Source organism: Mustela lutreola, chromosome 2, assembly GCF_030435805.1.
Source record: "Mustela lutreola isolate mMusLut2 chromosome 2, mMusLut2.pri, whole genome shotgun sequence".
NCBI classification, from domain to species: domain Eukaryota; kingdom Metazoa; phylum Chordata; class Mammalia; order Carnivora; family Mustelidae; genus Mustela; species Mustela lutreola.
Genome location: NC_081291.1, coordinates 14,896,674 through 14,912,138, shown reverse-complemented (window position 1 = coordinate 14,912,138; position 15,465 = coordinate 14,896,674).

The window sequence follows — 15,465 nt, the reverse complement described above, 5'->3', positions numbered from 1 at the left end:
CCTAAGGGAGTCATAGTTACACTCCATGCCTCCTTTTGGGTCTTTTTTTTTTTTTTTAAGATTTTATTTATTTAGGGGCGCCTGGGTGGCTCAGTGGGTTAAAGCCTCTGCCTTCAGCCCAGGTCATGATCACAGGGTCCTGGGATCAAGCCCCATATTGGGCTTTCTGCTCAGCAGGGAGCCTGCTTCCCCCACTCTCTCTCTACCTGCCTCCCTGCCTACTTGTGATCTCCATCTGTCAAATAAATAAATAAAATCTTTTTTTAAAAAAAAAAAAAGATTTTATTTATTTATTTGACAGACAGAGATCACAAGTAGGCAGAGAGGCAGGCAGAGAGAGAGGAGGAGGCAGGTTCCCTGCCGAGCAGAGAGCCTGATGCGGGGCTCAATCCCAGGACCCTGGGATCATGACCTGAGCCAAAGGCAGAGGCCTTAACCCACTGAGCCACCCAGGCGCCCCTTCCTTTTGGGTCTTAATGTGGGGAGCTCTTAGTACTTCCCTCTGCCTCTCCTCCCCCAGGGTGGGAATGCTTCATCTCTCTGGATCTCTCTGAACCCCTGGATTTGGAATAAGATGGGACCTTGGGGCCTTGGGGGTCCCCACCCCCATGTCACCCCAATGAGGGAACATCCCCAGTACCCTGAGTTTCATGGCAGCCAAGATGGGGAAACTGAGGCTCAGAGATGCTTCCCTACCTGTCCAGCCCTTCTCAAGCAACCAGGCTGGCTGTCCATGCTGCAGGATGACAGCAAAAGCAACCAAACACGCCTGCTTCCGAACGCCCATGAGTGCCAGGCATGCACGGAGCCAGGCTGTAGAAGTGTGAGATGATTCCGAGCACCTCCCATCTGACACCCAGGAAACCCCTCCTTCCCTCCCTGTCTGGTTCCCTCCCTCCCTCCCTCTTTCCCTTGAGCATCCACACGAACTCATGGATTTTTAACACTCATGCTTCAACCCCTCGGGTCCTTACTCTAATTCTTGCTTACTCATCCCATAGTTACCTGCAGGCGCCCCTCGGTGTTTGTTCCTTTCACAGGATCTCAAAATCTGTAGAAGCTTCCTTGCTTTCTGGTCTCACGATAGACTCCTGGCTCTTCCGGCCTGTCTCCTGCCCAGATATGGAAACAGTGCTTCCTCCAGGAAGGAGCCCTGGCTTCTTTTGTGGGAAGTGAGACCAGAGGGGTCATGAGGGGGCTCCTAGCTACAGGTCTGGTTACTGTTTCTAGGCCTTTTCAGTGGACTGAGCCAAAGAACGCTTTTTCTTTTTAGAAGATAATACATTCTGTGTTCGGACTGATTTTCCCATTCTGTTATTTAGGATTGCAAAATTTTAACTGTCATGCTTTTATACTGGTCCATCTTTCCTTTAACATTGAAAACCTTGGTTGCTAACATTCACAGAATCACTAATTGACTTTATCAAAAAATATAATGGTTTCAGAATAGCAATATCAACACTAACACTATGATTGTCAAAAACAGTTTAAGATGTCTTAGTGATTCTGTTTGTCCTCGGGGTAAAGCCCACCAGGGAACGTACTGTGTTCAGATGACTGCGTCTTAAAGTCATCTGAAGTAATTTCTGTCTATAGCATTAAACCACCAGCTCAAAAACAGTTAGTTTCATTTGTCTCATTTTGATTTCAAGGTTTTATTTTGTTGGGCTTTTTTTTTTTTGGTCTTTCTCTCATATAATTTTTTTTTCAAAGATTTTATTTATTTGACACAGACACAGAGAGAGGGAATGAGTACCCAAGCAGGCAGAGGGAGAAGCAGAATCCCCACTGAGCAGGGAGCCCGATGCAGGGCTCAATCCCAGGACCCTGGGATCATGACCAGAACCAAAGGCAAACGCTGAACTGACTGAGTCACCCAGGCGCCCTTAATTTTATTTTATAACCATACAAAACATTGACATGATCCCAAAATTGCATTTAGAAAACAAGAAACCAGCTTTTATTTATTTTTCTTTAAGATTTTATTTATTTATTTGACAGATAGAGATCACAAGTAGGCAGAGAAGCAGGCAGAGAAGGGGAGGAAGCAGCTCCCTGCTGAGCAGAGAGCTGGATGTGGGGCTCCATCCCAGGACTCTGGGGTCATGACCTGAACTGAACTGAAGGCAGAGGCTTTAACCCACTGAGCCACCCAGGTACCCTAAGAAACCATCTTTTAGATGGTCCCTTTCATCCTGTTTCTTACTCTTAAATTTTGAGGATTATTTTTCCATATATTTTTTAAAGATTTTGTTTATTTATTTATTTGACAGACAGAGATCACAAGTAGGCAGAGAGGCAGGCAGAGAGAGAGAGGAGGAAGCAGGCTCCCTCCCAGGACCCTGGGATCATGACCTGAGCCCAAGGCAGAGGCTTTAACCCACTGAGCCACCCAGGCGCCCCAAGGATTATTTTTCCATTTCAAATATAAGCAATAAATGATAGCATACTCTGTGTTCTTTTCCCTGCTTTGCTCTTTGTACTTTGTAACATACAGAAAGATTACTCTGGTTGCTTCTTACAGTCGTGTGCATCACTGGGTGGATGTATGGGTCATTCACCTCCACCATCCCCTCTAGGCTGCTTACAGAAGTTCACTCACATCTCTTTGGGAAAGATCCCTAGAAGTAAAGTGGCTAGTTCAAAGGGTAAATGAACATGTAGATTTGTTACATATGTTCTCCTTTCCCCTCTTTCATGCCATTATACTATTTTACATTCCTACGAGCAATGAATACCTGTTTCTCTGCAGCCTCACCAAGGAAGTAGGATCACACTTCTATCTCCATGTATTTTTTTTCCCCAAACAAAATGGAAATTTAATTTTTTTCTTGTAAGAGTTCAGAGGTAGATGGTTCAGGGCAGGCCTGGTGACTCCTCCACAGAGTCCTCTGAGATTCAGGATCCTTCCATCTTGACCTCCATGCCCATTGCCTCTTGGCTCAAGGTGGCTGCTTCAGCTCCAGCCGTCATTTGCATCCCAGGTAGTAGGAAGGAGGAATGGGATAGAGACGGTCCAAAGAGATGCCCTCCATGGAATTTTAATTTGCATTTCTCATTAGAACATGTTTTCAAGGCAATCACATTTATTTACTGTCATTTCTTGCCCCCCCCCCTTTTTGGACATAGGATAGTTAATTTTCTTATTTGTTTTGGGAAACTATATATTAGGTTAACTCTTCTCAAAATAACTTGCAATATAACTTTTTCCTACTTCATCATCTACCATATTACATTGATAATGATGTGTGGTGACATACAAAACTTCTGTTCTGTTTTATATATTCACAGACTTACATCCTTTCCCTTCTCTGGGCTCTGAATTACCATTAGGAAAGCTCTCTTCCTTCCCAAACAGTAAAGGAGTGTGCACACATTGTCTTTTAGGGTTTGTAGGTGTCTGTTTACAAATACATCTCTGATCCATTAGGGATTATTCTACTATACCTGGTGAGGTATAGACCCAATTCTATATGTTTTTGTATTACTCTCCAATTGTCCCAACAACATTTTTCCCTCTCATAAATTTGAAACTGAAGGGAGGGAGCTACTTTGGCCAGGTGGCAGCACTTGAGCTGAGTGACCTGAAGGAACAGCCAATCAGGAGGAAGAGCTGAGGGAAGGAGCTGTAGGCAGAGGGACCAGCATGTGCAAAGGTCCTGAGGTGGGAATGTTGTTGCCCTGAGCGAGGACCAAGAGGAATGCTTGTGGCTGGAGTGAGCAGATGAGGGAGAGTGGAGGGAAGAGAAGGTGGAGAGGAGAGCAGTCTGACTTTATTCTGAAGCCTCCGGAGTGCAGAGAAGTTTCCAGCTCTGGTGTACAAAAGGTCCTGTCTGGCTCACGTAAGTCCTGGCCTGCCATTTGTCAGATGTGTTAACAGACAAAGGAAACGGGCCGGGTGGAACCGAGCGCAGACAGGGGGTGAGGATCGCGACTTCATTTCCCTGAAGAGGACCTTAGGCCAGCGGCTTCCTCCCCTCGCCTAGTGCGTGGACGGCCGGCAGCCTCGTTTACACCCGCTCCCTGGAGTTGCCAGAGGGGACACCGCAATCTCCAAAAACCCGGCTTGCCTCATCTGGCCGACAGTTTCTTCTCAACCCCGTAAACTTTCTCAGCCCCGCCCAGGCCACGCCCACCAGGTACTACTCCACTTAGTCCGCCCCAAGGGGGTAACCCCGCCCCCAGCGCTGTGGCTCCGCCCACCCAAGTCGAGTAGCCTTGCACCCCCAGGTGCAACCTTGCCACTCGTCCCTTGGAAATCCAGACTCCAAGCTGCACACGGCCTCAGCATAGAGGTGCCGCGTCCATCCCCACCAGAACCCGCCAGGCACGTCTGGGTTCAAGTTCACTCCTCACTGCGCACAGCTGTGTGGTTCCGGCACCCTGCTGATCTCTGTGCCTCCCCTCCCCTCTATGCAGTGAACACGGGACTAACCTTGCCGCCAATATCTGCCTTGTGACCTCAGGGGTGTCACTTCACCTCTCCAAACCTCAGCTTACCATTCTGTACAATGGGTGTGGGTCGCACTCCCTCTTGAAAACCCTGACCCTTGTTCCCCAGCCGTGTTCGCTTTGGCAAGCACTTAACTGCGTTTTGCCTGTTTACTCACATTCAGTGGGGCTGCCGAGAGGGCGAACTTTGGGCCTGCAGGTTGGTCGCTCCGTGTAAAACATGTACTCAATAAACATTTAAGGTTGTTCGCTCAGTTGGTCCAGGAGAGGAGATGCAGAAACAGACTTGGTTGGAGGGGGCTGGCTGAGGGAGAAGCCCGCAGACCAAGGTCCCAGGGCAGCACTGAACCTCAGTTTCTTTATCTGCAAAATGGGCCTGTGAGGTTGTGGTGAGGTCAAAGGGAATTCCCCCGCGGGAGCTTGGTGACAGCACAGAACAGGTGCTTTAGACATGAGGGGTTGCCCTCTGGTGGTGTCAGGAACAGCCATCCCCAGGTGGTCCACCCTTATTCTAGAAATATTTCTCGTCGGCCCCTGCCTCAAGCAGACCTCAGGTGCTCCAAGGGCCTGGAGGCTGGCATGTGCTTGGCACTTTTAAGGACAAGATTTCTGATTCTGGCTGGAGTGAGGAGGAGCGAAGAGGGGCAGGCACTGGGCATCTGAGACCTAGGAGGATCCCTCCCCACCAGGGCTCGAACTGAGAGGTAGGGGAGAGTGTGACTGGCCTGCGGTTCTGTGGGGCCTGTGGCAGAGGGGCTGAGAAGCCAACTCCAGTACTGAGTCCTGGCCTGGAGTCCGCCTGGTTCTGCTCACGTCTGCCCCTGCAAAGACACCTCAACCCCCAACTCATATTCCAAGCCCCACACAACCTGAGGCTTTGGAAGGAGTTGGGAGAACACAGAGAGTCCAGAGTCAGGCCTGTGTCCACCCCCGGTGCTGCCCCCGCTCCTCCTCCCCCATGGCCACTCCTGGGGCCTGTGGCCATGGCTGTGGCCATCACAGTCCTTGGGCTCAGTTTCTGCATCTGTGACATGGGGATGAAGATGTGAGCCTGGGAGGTAGAAATGCCCTGGAGATGGGGGTGGGGAAGGGTCTGGCCAAGAGTGTGTGTGTGTGTGTGTGTGTGTGTGTGTGCAGGGACTGGGGAGGGGTCCTCTTTAAAGGGTTGTAGAGAAAACGAGCAAACCCAGAACATATGACATTCAATTTGGTCACCGTTGCTTTGGTTGGGACCTGCAGAAGCTGACCCCCGGAAGCTGTGGTCCAGGGTGGGGAGATAAGATGGGGAGGGAGGGAGGGTTGCAGGTGATGGGGAGATGGGGAGCCTTGCAGGTGACACTGGGCAACAGGGGCACAGTCCCACTGAGGACCTGGGGGATGTGGCAGAAGGGTCACAGGGATGACTTGGCACTTCCGGCCAGCCCCACAGGTGGGCAAAGTGGGCTGACACCAGAGCAACGGCCGGGCAGGTCCTAGGGGGACAGAAGAAACTGCTCCAGCGCTCGCTCTTTGCTCATCATCCCAGTGAATCCTCCCCTGCCCCTCGAGCCTGGCCTCAGTGTCCTCTTGAGTAGCTAAAGTAACTGAGGCCCAGAGAGGGTGTGCACATGCCCCGGTCACACAACCAGGACAGGGCAGACCCAAGATGCCCCCAGGGTCTGTGTGGGACAGGCAAAGCCTGGAGCTCTAGTCCTACCCCCAGACAACAGGTACCTGCCCAAGACCCATGGTGACTGCCGTGATGGTCAGCAGGGAAGAGGCCCCAGGATTCCCAGGCCATGGGTTTCATGGAGCTGACTTTCCAGAAGGGATGACCACCACCTCCTGGGTCATCAGCCTGACCCATGAAGAGTCTGTCCCTCTATACAGCTTATCCCTTCAGCCCCGAAGACATCCTGAGTCTACGAACTTTTACCTGGTGCTGGCCCAGTCTCCTCCCAGAAGCCCTCAGCCCTGCTTCCAACTCTCTCATGCCTCCCTCATTCTGCCAAAGAGGACTTCTCCAAATCCTTCTAAGGATCTTCCAGCCTGGTGGGAATAGAACTCAAACTCCTCACCAAGGCCTTGCCCCATCTGGACCCTCCCACTACCTCCACCTGCAAGTGAGCTCAGGCTACATTTTGTCTCCCTCTGTTCACCCTGTCACGTACATCATTCTTACTGCTGGGCATTTGCACATGCAATGCCCTCTACAGGAACTCCTTCTCCTGTATCTGCCCCTTTCACTGAGTTCCTCTGTCCCTTAGGTCTAGCTACCCCCCTCCCTGGGGAGCCTTATCCCAATCCCCCAGTCCAGGTCTGGCTCCTTGATATAATCTCTCATTGAACAAATTCTTTTCCTTCCAAATAGCTCTGTTCATACTTAGACATTCATTTCTCTGGCTATAACTTCTACACCGGACCATTGCTCAATGGGGACAGGCCCAGATCTCTACTTGTTCCCAGTAGCATCCCAGGACCTGCACACAGTAGGACTCAACGAGTGCCCAATAAACCTCTTCCATCACCTCATCCTCCCAGGCTAGGACTTCCCTTTGCTCTTCTTTCCTCCAGCAAACAGTTATTGACTGTGTGCCCCCATGTGATCCCTCAGGATGGCAGGCGGAAAAAGGACCCAGCATCTCAGCCCTGAAGTCCCCTCTATGTCCCTCTTTTGGTGCCACATGTCCCCAAATTATCCCTGGTCTCCTCCATCCTCCCTTACTCCAGGCCCCTGAGCCTAAAACCAGGGGAGCCCCTGATGCCTCTCATGCCCAAACCCACATGCACTCGGGTCCCTGGTCCTCAGCTGTTCGGCTGACCGTTTGCTATCCTCTTGGCTCTCAGGTTCCCACCCAGACCCCACCTGGACTCCTCCCTAGACCCCACGTATGGCTCACCCCAGAGAGTCATGGCTGGCCCACCTCCCTTGTTCATACACCTTCATGGCTCCCCAGCGCTCTGAGGTGCTAGAGGGAGGGCCCCATTGCTGCCCTGCTGGCCTGGAGGCCCTGCCCTGGTGTGCAGGGCCCACTGGAGGCCAGGAAGCCTGGGAGGAAGCCGGAGAAGAGGCTTCAGATCCCGGTACTTAGCCCTTGCCCACTCCATCCAAAGGCTGCTGGGCCACAGAGAGAGCCTGTTTTTGAAGGTCAGAGGCAGCCTGCCACTCACTAGCTCCTCAGCCCGGCAGGGCCCACAATGCCTCTTACTTGTAGCCTTCCAGAAAAGTGCAGCTTCTGCTAATGGCCTGAGGCCACCACCAGCTCTGCTTTAACCAAGCTCTGGCCTGAGACCCCGCCCGACTGTTCCTGAGTCCCGCCTCTCACCTGTGGCCTCCAGCAGGCCCAGCCCCCTGGCCTGGCCCCTGGGGGACACACAGCCCCACTGAAGCAGTTGCCAGCCCACAGAGGCCCAGACCGAGGCCATCTCTCACTGCCATTTCACAGGAGGGAACCACTCTCTTAGAAACCCACAATGGGGGGCATCTGGGTGGCTCAGTGGGTTAAAGCCTCTGCCTTCAGCTCAGGTCATGATCCCAGGGTCCTGGAATCGAGTCCTGCATCGGGCTCTCTGCTCAGCAGAGGGCCTGCTTCCTCCTCTCTGTCTGCCTGCCTCTCTGCCTACTTATGATCTCTGTCTGTCAAATAAATAAATAAAATCTTTAAAAAAGAAAAAAAAGAAACCCACGATGGTAATGATAATTGATGTGTCAAGTAGCCTTAAAGCAGGGAACCTCCTGTCTGTTTCAGGAGCAGGTACCGAGTTGCCTTAGACTGAGCAGCTTAGCAAGAGGGGAAGGAGAAAGGGCATTCCAAGTGGAGGGCACTGCTCGGACAAAGGTGTGGTGGCCGAAGGGGTTGGAGGGGAATTGGAGGTCTGCGCTTGACCTGGTGTCACTGCACTGTGGGGAACAGTGGGAGAGAAGGCTGAGCTGGGTCACAGGGGGCTTGGATGCCTATAAGAACCATAAGCGGTTCCAGCATTTATTGAGCACCTACTGTATGCAAGCTGTCCGGCACTAAGTCCTGTTTATTTATGATGACTCCTCACACTGCCATTGGAAGTCCATGCTCACGAGGGTAGGATGGAGACAGAACTAGGCCTTCAGGTGGTTTCCTCCCTGTTTGGGGGCAATTAATTCAGAGCGTCCAACAGGGAAGCATGTCGACTGTTCCCCAGATGTTTAGTAGACACAGAACTGGGAGGCCCCTCTGTTACCTCTATACAGGTTCCCCCAGACACTTAGGTTGGGCTGTTTTGTTTTGTTTTGTTTTTTTCCTCTGTCCAGAGAGTGTTTATGCTGACCAGGAACCAGGAACTGCAGCCAATGGGGCCCCAGGGCTCGTGTTTTATGTTTGGAGACAATTATAGGTGTCAGCTCAAGCCGGGAGAGGGCAACCCTTCTCTCTGCCATCCCCAACCCCCTAGGTCCAACTCCACAGCCACTCAAGGCCCGGAGGCCCCTCCCTAGGGCCAGAGCCCCTAGCCTGTCACCTCCTGGGACACCTTCTTACCCTTACCTTGGGGAGTCACTCTTTGGAAAAGTTTCTGTTCACCTCCCACGCTCTGTGTGGCTAAAGGCACACCATTCATTTGCCCTCCGGCTGTTCATAAAACTAGACATCAAGGGAAATGCTCACAAGCCAAGAGAGGCCAGAAACTGTGTGACTGTCTCTGCCCCCCACCTCACCTTGCCAGAATGCCTTTTCTAGGGGGTGGATTTTGCTTTTTCTCGCTGGGCCCTGATCCCACTCTCGTGGTATATCGTGCCCAGCCTTTTTGAGGGACATGACAGCGATCCCTGGATTCTGATGGTTGTTTCAGGAACATTCATGTATTCAACAAATTTTTACTGAGGACCTACTGTGCGCCCAGCAAGGTTAGTGGATGAGTGAACCAATACGTGAATGAAACAAAGTCAGGGAGAGATGGGAGTTATGAAGACACTTAGAGGACCCATGAAAAGTGCTAGAAGATGTATGGGGGGAGGTGGTTGGGTGTGGCAAGGGGAAGCTTCTGGAAGAGGTGGCATTTGAGCAGAGTTTTCGGGACTTTCTGGAAACCAGAGATGTCAGGTTGGGGGTCTCTGATTTTAATCCACATCACATCTTGCAAATCAACTGTCTCTAATATTTATTTGCAAATGTCAGATGTCCAAGGAAATGGACACACTCAGCTGCTGGCAACAAATTGAGACATGGGGTACCAATATGGAAGGTAGCGTGGCCCTAGGTACCCATCAAAAGCCTTGAAAATATAATTCCACTTTAAAAATTTTTTAAAAGATTTTATTCATTTATTCAACAGAGAGAGAAATCACAAGTAGGCAGAGAGGCAGGGAGAAGCAGTTTCCCTGCTGAGCAGAGAGTCCAATGCAGGACTTGATCCCAGGACCCTGAGACTATGACTTGAGCAGAAAGCAGAAGTTCAATCAATTGAGCCACCCAGGTGCCCCTCCACTTTTTTTTTTTTTAAGATTTTATTTATTTATTTGACAGAGAGAGATCACAAGTAGGCAGAGAAGCAGGCAGAGAGAGAGGGGGAAGCAGCTCTCCCCACTGAGCAGAGAGCCCAATGCAGGGCTCGATCCCAGGACCTGGGATCATGACCTAAGCCGAAGGCAGAGGTTTTAACCCATTGAGCCACCCAGGCGCACCCCCCTTTTTTTAAAGGATTTTATTTATTTATTTGAGGGGGAGTGTGTGTGTGCACACACCAGTGAGTGGGAAGAGAGGAAGAGGGGGAGGAAGGGGGAGAGATTCCAATGCAGATGCCCCTCTGAGAGCGGAGCCCTACTTGGGGGCTCAATCTCATGACCCCAAGATCCATCATAACCTGAGCTGAAAACAAGAGTTGGGTGCTTCACTGACGGTGCCACCTAGGTGCCACCTACGTGCCCCGATTCCACTTTTTTTTTTTTTTTTAAAGATTTTATTGATTTGACAGAGAGAAATCACAAGTAGGCAGAGAGGCAGGCAGAGAGAGAGAGAGGGGAGGAAGCAGGCTCCCCGTGGAGCAGAGAGCCCGACACGGGGCTCGATCTCAGGACCCTGGAATCATGACCTGAGCTGAAGGCAGAGGCCTTAACCCACTGAGCCACCCAGGCGCCACCCCCCCCCCCATTCTACTTTTAAAGCTGTCCTCAAAAGGCATCCCTGCAGGAAACGACCTAGATGCCCAACCATAGGGGATCCATTTAAGAAATCACAAAGAGCCCCAGATGGAGCACAGTAAAGTCCATCAACACAAGAGGGTAGATGGGTGTCCCTCCATGCAGAACGTGGTGCTTGACTGGTATGGTAAATCATGTGTACACAGGACGCCTGGGTGGCTCAGTCCATTAAGCATCTACCTTAGGCTCAGGTCATGATCCCAGGGTCCCGCATGGAGCTGCCTGCATCAGTGGGGGGTCTGCTTCTTCCTCTCCCTCCACCCTGTCCTCTGCTTGTGCTCTTTCTTTTTCTCTCTGACAAATAAATCAATCAAATCTTTAAAATTAAATAAATAAATAAATCATGTATAGCAGGAGACAGTTGTGGCTGGAAAATGTAAAAAAGAAAAAAATCTAGAATGAAATTAGCCATTCAGTTCATAACAAGGATTTCTGGGTGTTGATTTTATTGTAAAAATTTCACGTACTAAACGGATATTTTGGGAGCACGTGGTGCGTGCCAGCCCATGCGCAGGTCAGAGACCACGTCTGGGTTGAGTTTCTTTTGCCAGTGGTTTGCAAACTTACCAGTGAGCCCCAAGCACGTCATCAAGTGTATCATAAAGATTCATTCAGGAAATTAAATGCAATGACAAGGGAGCTATTTTGGTTATTTACATTACATTTGTGTTTTCTGAAGCTGTTTTTACACTGAGTCCATATTACTTTGGCAATCAGAAAAGAAAACATGTAAAGATGCTTCTGCTAGAAGATGTACGTGTGTTACAAGCGGGACGTGTTAGAAAATGTACGATTCCCGTGCCCTCCCTGCCCGCCCCCCAACAGTCCTCTGCCTTCGCAGCCACCCCTCTTTTTCTCTAGCCTGGCTCCTCCTGGCTTCTCATCAAGAGTGGGGGCCTGGGGCAGGTCTGGGCTCCTGGAACAATTAAGGAGCAATTAAGATGAGACGGAGAGATTTCCAGATGGAGGAACTGAGGCTCAGAGAGGTAAAGTAAGCTCTCTAATGTCACACAGTGTAGAATTGTCAGGGGAAGCTGTCTCCTCCCAGAACTCCTTACTGTTCCTTAAATTGGACACAGGTCAAGCCCAGTTTCCTTTCTTCCCTGTGGCCTTTTTATTGGGCTTCTATGACAGTGGTTTTATTGCTGAGGGGGGAGATGGCACCCTCCTCCATGGAAGCCTGGCTGGTTCTTCCATGAACCCTGGGCAGAGATCACTGGGCTTCTCCTCAGTACCCACCTCCTACTGGCGTTGCTGGGCCCCCGAGGAGCCTCAGCCCCAGGACCTCAAAGAGCCCCCAGTCTGGGGAGGCCAAGTCAGACACCTTCATTCTCAGCTCCCTTGGGTCAGGTTTGAGCCAGGTGCTCTGTCTGAAGAGCCTGGAGGGCTGCGTGGAGGAGGGGACACAGAACTGGGGCTTGAAGAAGGAGAGTGTTAGACTGAGAAGAGCTGCACAGATGCACGGATAGGGAATCATGAATGATGCCTGCATCTGTGGGACGGTGGGCAGATGGGGGGGTGTTGCTGGGTGAATGGGTGGGTGGTGAATGGGTGAATGGGTGGGTGGGTGGGTGGACAAAGAGGTATGGGAGTGGAGAGGAGGCACTTGGCCTTGGGCCTCTACACTCTGTAAGCACTGCCCCCACCCACCTCCTAGCAACCCCAATGTAGAATGTCACAGTGGTGGCGCCCCACAGCACCGCCTGCCTTGTGGCCCCTTCTCCCACCTGCCCCTGACAGGGGGTTCTTGAAGGGCCAGCTCCTTCACTCATCTGACTCCTGGACACCTGACCTTGAACCTGTCTGATGTTGTTCAATACCACAGAGACCCAGGCTGGGCGCTGTGACTGCCAGCTGGTGGAGAGCGCTGGCTGGTGTCCCCTGCAGGTCCATTGGCCACCCTGTCTTGGACGCAGGCCCCATGATGCAGTTTCTAGCTGGGCTCAGAGGCACCCCTAGGAGATGGGTCAGCCTGCTGGGGAAATCCCTGGGAGTGGCCACTCTCCCAGGTCTGTAGTGCACATTTGCCTTCCTGTCTCTCACCCTCCTCACCTGGATCCTCACAGCAGTGGTGGTGGGGGGTGTCGTGTGCGCCCAGGCACCCCAGAACCTTGAGGAAGGGGTGCCTGGGAAGGCCGCCAATTGCAGCCTGGACATAGGGTCTCCCCCGTGTATGTAGTTGGTGCCCAGTGTGTGATCTTTTCTCTTCCCCACAGTGGCCTCCCTCCCCCAGCCCAGGGGACAGCAGGCTCCTCTGTGACCTCCTTTGGGGCCGCTTAGGGAAGCAGGTGCTTCCGTCCAGTCGGAGGCCTGGGATCTCCGCGATAAGTCCAGGGCCAAGATCAGGGCTAATGTGTGGGAGAGAAAGGAAGGCTGGACAAGGCAGAAAGAGGGTTGCTGAAATGGACTTCCTCCCTGAGGCCCTGGGAGGGATATAAACTCACAGCCTGTGGACATCCCCAAAGAAATAATGATAGTGCTCACAACAATGTCATTTGTTTGTCAAGCACAGCCCCAGGATACCTTCTGCATCGTGACAATGGAGGAGGACAGTATTAAAATCAGCCCATCTGTCAAAAGCCTCCCATGGCTCTCCAGTGCTCAGAGTATAAAGCCCATACTCTTCCCTGGAGACTATGGGGCCCCTTGTGACCCAGCCTATGGGTCTGCCCACCCCTAGTCCTTCCCCACAACTGCCCCTGTTCTGGCCACACCCACCTCCTTGATGCTGCTGCTCCAAGGAGCTGAGCACATTCCCACCCCAGGACCTTTGCACATACTGTCCACTGAATCACAACCTCATCAGAGCAGCCTTCACTGAACACCCATCTTTGCTTATTGCTTTGCCTGGTTTTCTTTTCTTGGTAAATTGCTGTCAGAATCATTCTACCTCGTGGTCCACTTGTCTTGCTCACCAGGTAGCTGAAGCGCCCTGAGGTCAGAGCCTTCTGCCGTGCTGACACATAGTAGGTGCTCAATAAACATGCATTAACGGATTAACCCCCACCTTACAGAGAAGGAAGCCTCCTGAAAGGCCCCCACTGCATCCATGGAGACAGGCTGTCAGACCCCTGGAAGCTGAGCCTGGATTGTACCTAATCCGCCCACAGGAAAGTGAATGCTCCCTTCTCCCTCCTATGGGTAAATAAGCCTCCAAAAGCTGCAAAGAACAGGGTCTGGTCTCTCAGACCTGGGTTTAAGGCCAAGCTTTTCCACTTAGCCAGCTTTTAAATTGGGAAATTGGCTTGAGCCTCTGGAGCCTCAGTTTCCTTTTTTATAAAAATGGAGTTGGGGGCGCCTGGGTGGCTCAACCGGTTAAGTGTTGTCTCTAATTTTGGCTCAGGTCAATCTCAGGGTCCTAAGATTGAGTCCCGCCTCAGGCGCTGCGCTGGGCTGGGCGTGGAGCCCTATTAAGATTTTCCCTCTCGGCTCGCCCTCTGCCCCTCCCCCATTCTCTCTCTCTTAAGAAGGAAGGAATTAAAGATAGGGCCAAGGAGATTCCTCCTCCTCTAGGGTCCCTTTGCTCCTACCCATGCTGGGCAACAATAGGACCCCTGAGAGGCCTTTCCCTGAGCTGGGACTCCAAGGAGCGCCCTCCTACCCCCTTATACCCCATCTGCAGGGGTTGCGGCGGTGGAGGGAGTCTGAGAAGGCTTCCTGGAGGAGACCAGTGTCAGAGCTGGCATTTCAGGCCATTGGTGGGGCTGAGTACAAAGGCTCAGTGGTGGGGCTAAGGGCAAGCATTCAGAGCTGGGCTTCAGTTGCTAGAACAATAGCAACAAGGAGCCAGATTCTCCCTCTGAAGTCTCCAGCAGAGCCATGGAAGCTACCAGAGCAGGAAAGTGAGCAATGCATCCAGTTACAGGGATCCACGGAGCTGGTTTGGGGGCCACGCAGAGGGGCACATGCTGATTCTCGCCTGTGCCTCGGGACCGGGATTGGCCTCCCCTGGCAGACCGAGGGAGGAGGCTGCAGCATCTGAGTCACCCGGTTCCTGTAAGAACATTCGGCACCCAGCGGCCCCATGTGGGCTGTCACCAAGCGGGAACACGGCCCCCGGAGCCCCTCCGTGTTGCTTTCCCCACGGCTTCCCGCTCTCTGTTCCCACAGCTGTTCCTCAAGGCCACAGAAGGAGAGTAGGAGGAGAGGGCAGGCAGAGAGGAGGCCATGTAGGAATTTGGGAGCGTGGGGGGAAGGGAGCTTCCCTGGCTCAGGGTCCAGTGTGTCCTGGGGCTGTCTGGGCCTCAGGATCTGTCTCAGATGGGAAAATGGAGGCTCGAATAGAGGGAGGGTCTGCCCCCATTCTGCACATGTACAGATACCTGATTCTCTCTCAAGAGCTGCCCCGGAAGTTGCGATGTAAATCTGATGATGTCCCTCTCTGTCTCCAAACTCTCCCATGGCTCCCCAGTACCCTTGGGACAAAACTCATACATTACACCACCACTTATCTCACAGAGATCTCACCTGTGACCTTCTTAGCCCTCAGTGATCTCTACTCTCTTCACATTCACTCTTCTCTGGCTATCCTGGGCCCCCACTGTTCCTCCAACACACTTAGTCCATCCCACCTCAGGGCCTTTGCATATGCAGTGCCCTCTGCCCAGAGTACTCTTTGTGAATTGTTATCCCCATATGATCCCTCAGGAAAGGTGCAAAGAGAGGAGCTCACATGTTCAGTAACATTCATCAAACCGGTGGGAGTCGGGACTTGCACCCAGGCCCATCCAACCAGCTGCCCCAGCCTTCTCCCCACAGTGGTGTCACATTTAAAACAGGCCTCCAGAGCCACGTACCTTAGAGCTGGATGATTCTCATTCCCTCCAGATCTTGCAACCTCCAGCTGGGTGCCAAAGACCCTG